Consider the following 6251-nt stretch of genomic DNA (forward strand, 5'->3'; position numbering starts at 1 on the left):
TGAAATATTTCGTTCCAATGCCTTGACCGATACGATATCTAGTACAGTATTCAAAATATTGATGTAGACATATAAATCACCTTTAAGAATAAGCAAGTGTAAAAAAAATTAAATTATTATGTTATATACATTTGTTATTTTTAAATAAATATTCTTATTTTTTTCCTTGAAAAAAGAGAGTAATGATCCAACCAAAAGAAAGTATGGTACAAGGCACATCAAACACATTTAAAATTAATGAAGTGTTAAAAAAATATATATATCAAAGGATTAATTATAAAAAAAAATTATACTCATCATTTTTACACCACACTATACATGATTTTTTATTTTAATTTTTTCTTATCTAATCTGTAGTGTATGAATTATGTGTAAAAAATACATTTAGTTTAGTAAGTACCAAAAAAGTAAAAATAAAAAATTCATGTGTGGTATAAAAATAATGAATCGAAGGTGTGACGCTCCCCAACTTTCACGTACATACACATAAAAATTAATATGTTGCGTTGAGGACAATACAGGTCATACATCCCATCGTTAAGTATCAAGTGTGTGTACATTCAAAAAATGTACAATAAAAACGTAACAAAATAATTAAAGTCAATCAAGTAAATACCAGAATTGTTTAAATATAAATTCGCTTAAATACAAGAGTATAAAAAAAATAGTACAATTATCCAGTAACAACATCATAATCCAAAATATATAATTCAAAACCAGGAAAATAATTTCCAATAAGTAAGCAAGTGGTACCAAATCACTCTTCAAGCTGAACTGCCTCCTCAGGCTCAGCTTTCTCATCATCTGTATTAAAATCTACAAAATTATTTAATAATCCAAATAGCCCGCAAGATAAAAATATATTCATGCAGTAACAATATGTATGCACATGATGACAGATGCATGAGATTCAGAAATCATTTTTCCCAAAAATAAATATTTTTCAACATACGCCAAAATCTTATTTTGGCCCAAAAACCTATCTAGTCCATTAAAACATCTTCTATTTTTCCAGAAAATGACCTAACATAAAATCTCGCATTTTTTTTTTCCAGAAAATGGCCTATTATCCAATTATCAAAACCAATATCCAATTTTAATCCTAATGCACCATGATCTCTCCTAGAAATCATCCGCACATTCTGACTCCATTTATCACACCAAGGGTAACAACTGTGCTTGTAACGTAACAACTGTGCTTGTAACTTCGTAACAAGCGATTCCTAGTAGTTCTGCGCCTAGCGCATTCGTGGCCAAGCATCTTCCAGCAGAGGGGCCACAGAGTCAACACGAGAGTATTACCATCTCATTTGATCCCGTTGTCACTGGATAGCAACCCAAGAGACGTCAATCAATATATTCCACTCCTGAGTGACCAGAGAAGCTCCAACGACATAATGTCATATCTCGGCTTAAGGTCGTGATACACACGCACCTAAAAATTTATTTCTCATTTAAAAATCCAATTTTTAAATATACACGTAAACATGGATGCAATTATGCAAAAACTCAATTTTCCTTTACAAAGACACAAAAATATCTAACAATCAATCAATCACACAAACAATTTTATTCTCTATTCCAACCTAGTCCCGACTTAATCCTGACTCTTAGGATTCAATTCAGCACAACCAATCAATTTTATAGAATATTTATTAATATAAAATATATTTAAATCTTAAAAGTTATTTAAAAAATACTTACAATACTTTAAAAGAAATAAAATCTGAAAGTAAAAATACACAAACACCTGATTTGACGTCAAAAGTTAACTCGAAAATAAATTACCAAAAAAAAATAACAATCTTTACGCGTAAAATGGGTTTCGAAAATAAGGAGGTTTTGAGTGATATTTTAGGAATAAATGGTTGATTTTAATGAAATAAAATAGAAGATGATGGCTGGAAAGATGCGAGAGTCAAGGCCGGAACAAAAATCACCAAAACAGAAAATGAGGCTCACCGATAGAGACCAAAAACAGTGGCACGGCATGAACGAAAATAGACAAATGGATGACCAAACAATTGAGAATGAAATGGGAATAAAACACAAGCAAGAACCCACGAAAATACTAGAGGAAAACCGAGCATGAAAATGGGCCAAAAAACATAGCAAGACCCACGGATTCGCCTACAAAATAGAGAAAAAAACAGATGAAATAAGATAAATACAAGAGAGGGAAAAAAAGGTTCAGTTTATAGCAGAAGAAATAAGAATCAAAGAGATAAAAATGAGAACCAAATACCAATCCAAATGAAGTAAATCCGGCGCACGAAATCGAAGAAAACAGAATGAAGAGGAAGAAGGAGCAGGCGAGGCACGACAGAAGAAGAAATAAGTGAAGGAGAAGAAGAAAAGCAATAGCCGACGCTACAGCCAACTGAAAAAGGGAGAAGAAATGCACTGAAATAAGGAGAAGGAGGAAACGAAAATGAAGAATAAAAGGAGAGAAAGTGGACGACGTAGCAATGGGGGAGAAGAAAAAGAGAAAAATCCCTAAGGGCTAATGCTCTAAACGGCGCCGTATAGGATAAATAGAAGGGCTGGGTTCTGAGGGAAACAGGTTGGGCTGAATCCAGTTGGGCTTGGGCCCAAAACAATGGAAAATCCAACAGAAATAAGCCCAAAGGGAAAATAGGAGGGTCCGTCCAACAAAGAAAAAGAGCAAAATAAAATAAATAAAAGTTAAATAAAAATACTACAATTCAATATTAATAGGATAAAATAATTTAAGCAAAGAGTAATTTAATTACAAAAAAATAATTAATAACAAGAAAGCATATTAAAATAAATTGCACAACTTAAAAATCACAAAATAAATCTAACAAATAACACATTAAATTTAAAACAATAAAACTATTATTTATAATAATTTAAATAATCATTGGTTAAAAATGCACATAAAATTAGGGTATTACAGAAGGGCTCAATTGTAAAATCTTTATTTGAACTTTCAACACTTGTGTGCTAAAAGTAACTCAGTTTTTTACTTTTTCTACGTTAGATTCCTTAATTTTAAAAAGGGTACTGCTAGGATGCTACTCAACAATGACAGCTGTGTGCCCCCAGGCTAAATCTCATTTTATTTTTTATTTATAAGAGTGAGATATTATGTATAATGGTCCTGGTGATCAAAAACCTAAAAGCCTTCGTAAAAAAGTGTCCATGCATGTTTCCATCAAGCTGTATAAGGCTGTGTGTTTTATTTGCTTGCTTAAACGAGAGTTGTGACTTCTGTTCTTCCCTCAAAAAACAACTACGCCTTTATTCTCTATGCGGAAAGTATGCTTTCTTTTTTCTTAATAACCTTCATGATCTTTTATTTATCTGCACAAAAGAAGGTCTGTAGACACATAAATCACCTTTTAAAAATAAGCAAGTCTAAAAAAAATTAACTTATTAGTTGTAAAGAAAATTTCTACTCATAGTTTCTACTGATTTTTTTTTGTTTTTTATAAAATATGTGGTGCATGAATGATAAGTAAAAGAATTTTTTTAATTTAGTAAAAATAAAATATTAAATATAATGTACAATGTAAAAATAATGTGTAGAAGGGCTCAATTGTAAAATTTTAACTTGAATTTACATCACTTGTATGCAAAAAGTAACTCAGATTTTAACCGTTCCACGTTACATTCCCTAATTTTAAAAAATGCCAGTTTGCTACTTCTATCGATCAAAAACTGATATAGAGCATCCATATTATGTCACTTCGGAAATTATATTAAAAATATAAAAGTAATTTTAAAACAAAAGCACTAAACAATTCTTTGAAATGTTAAAAAAATATAGAAAAACAACAAAAAAAGCCATAGAACCAAAAAAAATATAATAATCTTAAAAACCAAAGATATTAAGGCCTTATTCGAATAATGAGATGAGATGATCTGTGAATAGTAGTGAAATAATCTGTGAATAATAGTAAAATTATTTGAGTTAAAATGTTTTAAGAAATTTTAGAAAATGAGAGAAAAAAATTAAATAAAATATTATAAAGTTAAAATGTTGTTATAATATAATTTTTAATATTAATATTGTTTTAGATTTGAAAAGGTTGAACTATTTTTTGTGTTTTATTTAGAAGTTGGAAAAAGTTGAATTGATTATATAATAATTAGATGAAAAAGTTAAAAATTTGAAATTAAAAAATATTTGTATTTGTGGTGTTGAGATATTGAGTTGAGATATAATGAGATAATATGAGATAGGGTGAGATTTTTGCTATAGAAACCAGCCTAAAAAATCAACTAAAATCCTACATTAACAAAAAAGATCATATAAATTGGACAAAACTTAATAAAAATCTACTCTCTTAAATATATAGAGGATTACGTTTCGAAGCTCTGTCCCCATTTTATCCTCACATTTGTGTTAAAATTATGGGCCAACCACCGTTATTAACCACACAATTTTAACATGATATTTTTGGCCTTAAAATCAATTGTTCATAATTGTCCTACTTTTTGAACAATTCAATCACCTCATATAGGCAGGATTTTTGTATTGAACAACGTTAGATATAGTCATAGGATATATGCATCTCGCATACTCTCTTTGAAAAGAAATAGAATTCATCAATAAAATATGATTTTTTCAATTGGGTCCTGCGCGCATTTTCTACTTTTTTACAAAAAGTGTGCGGGGCTTGAACTTTTTAAAGCTGTAAATATAATTTCTCTTTAATATTTTTGGCTTATGTTTAAAATTTTTGTCCCCATTTTACCCTCACATGTGTTAAGATTATGAGACTAGCCACTACTATTAACCACATGATTTTAACAGGCCCTTTTTGCCCTTAAAATCAATGATTCACGCTTGTTTAACTTTTAGAACAGTTCACTTGCGTTAGACAGCCAACTTTTCGAACAGTCCAAGTAAGCATCTCTCTCTATCAACATTAATGCGTTTCTCTTTCCATTTTGAAATCTGCTGCCTTTGTTTACAAAGCTATCGCGACCACCGTTACAATCAACCGTGTGAAGCCATCGTGCCACGACACCAGCAACCTCAAGTAAGCATCTTTCCTTCTCTGTCAATGTTAACGTTCTAATCATACTAAACTTTGGATTACGAGGGAACAAAATCTTTGAATTGCAAGAACTTTTACATGGCCCCAAGTTTTAAAGAAATTTTTGGCAAAGTCAAGTGGTGGAACGAGTAATGGGCAATATTGTTTCTATTAAAAAAGAGAAAACAAAATGAAGTTAACATCTGCCATTTTCAAACAAGTGTAGAGATTTGGACAAAAGCACGTCTATCTTCTTGAACTCCCGCCCTCCACCGTGTTGCCACCGTCTACCATGCATGAACCAGCCAATCTCACGTACCCTTCTCTCTCTCTCTCTCTCTCTCTCTCTCACATTGCTTATGTCTACCGAAATCTACTCACTACAACATAAATGCTTTTAAGTGATGGTTGTGAAATTGTGAAAGTCTCTAAACCGTCACGAAAAAACATTTTCTGTAACAGTTTCTAAAAACCGTCATTAAAAACATAAGAGAATTTTTTGACGCTCGAATGGAGAAAATTTTACTTTTAGACATCACAGCATTGAAGCTACTTACGTGGGAACGTGAAATGTTTTAGCACCAACATTAATTGTAAATTTAAATGTTGTAAATATGACTTTAATTTAAAAATTATGTGGTTTTTAAATTTTATAGTGCATAATTTGTGAACAAGTCTAAAAAATTGTAATATATATTTATATATACACAATTTGTAAAATATATATTTATGTTTATATATATTTGAAGTGCAGTGATTTAATATTAAAGTCGGAAAAGCTAACATTAAAAAAGATTGAGAATTGAAATTAAAAAACAATAGATATATTAAATAATATTATTCATTACATATATTAAAAGCAAAATACAAAATATAATAGACTTTCGTAAACAACACTCAAATCAGCGCATTGTCCATGAAAATCATACACCGTATCTCCTTAGTCAAGGTTTCAACCTTCTCATTGAGGATATCTACATGATGGGCTATCTCGGCGACAGTCTCCTCTATAGCTGCGATCTGTCGATCAATATGTGTAGTTAGCTCTGAGATCACCGCATCAACCCAAACAGGCCACGCATCTCTCGCAAATGTACTCATCAGCTGCTAACTAGTACTCCCCACACTAGGCACAGGCTAGGTCGAAGGAACTAGATCCACTACAGGGGGTGGCTGACGTAGAGCATGCCCCCTCCCCTGCCTAATGCCACGTCGATGCATGCTCTTGTTGAGGGGGCACAT

General features: G+C 31.3%; 1 long non-coding RNA gene across 2 annotated transcripts; it reads right to left on the bottom strand.

The window, feature by feature from the left end:
- Positions 1–594: 594 nt before the first annotated feature.
- Positions 595–2491, bottom strand: LOC122302344. Of its 2 annotated transcripts, none has more exons than XR_006240444.1 (3): positions 2246–2491; positions 1963–2130; positions 595–804 (listed from the first exon to the last, which is right to left on the bottom strand). It is a non-coding gene; the product is annotated as an uncharacterized LOC122302344 (long non-coding RNA). The 2 variants fall into 2 exon arrangements; XR_006240443.1 differs by having other exon boundaries at positions 595–816.
- Positions 2492–6251: the final 3760 nt, after the last annotated feature.

Source organism: Carya illinoinensis, chromosome 1 (assembly GCF_018687715.1).
Source record: "Carya illinoinensis cultivar Pawnee chromosome 1, C.illinoinensisPawnee_v1, whole genome shotgun sequence".
NCBI classification, from domain to species: domain Eukaryota; kingdom Viridiplantae; phylum Streptophyta; class Magnoliopsida; order Fagales; family Juglandaceae; genus Carya; species Carya illinoinensis.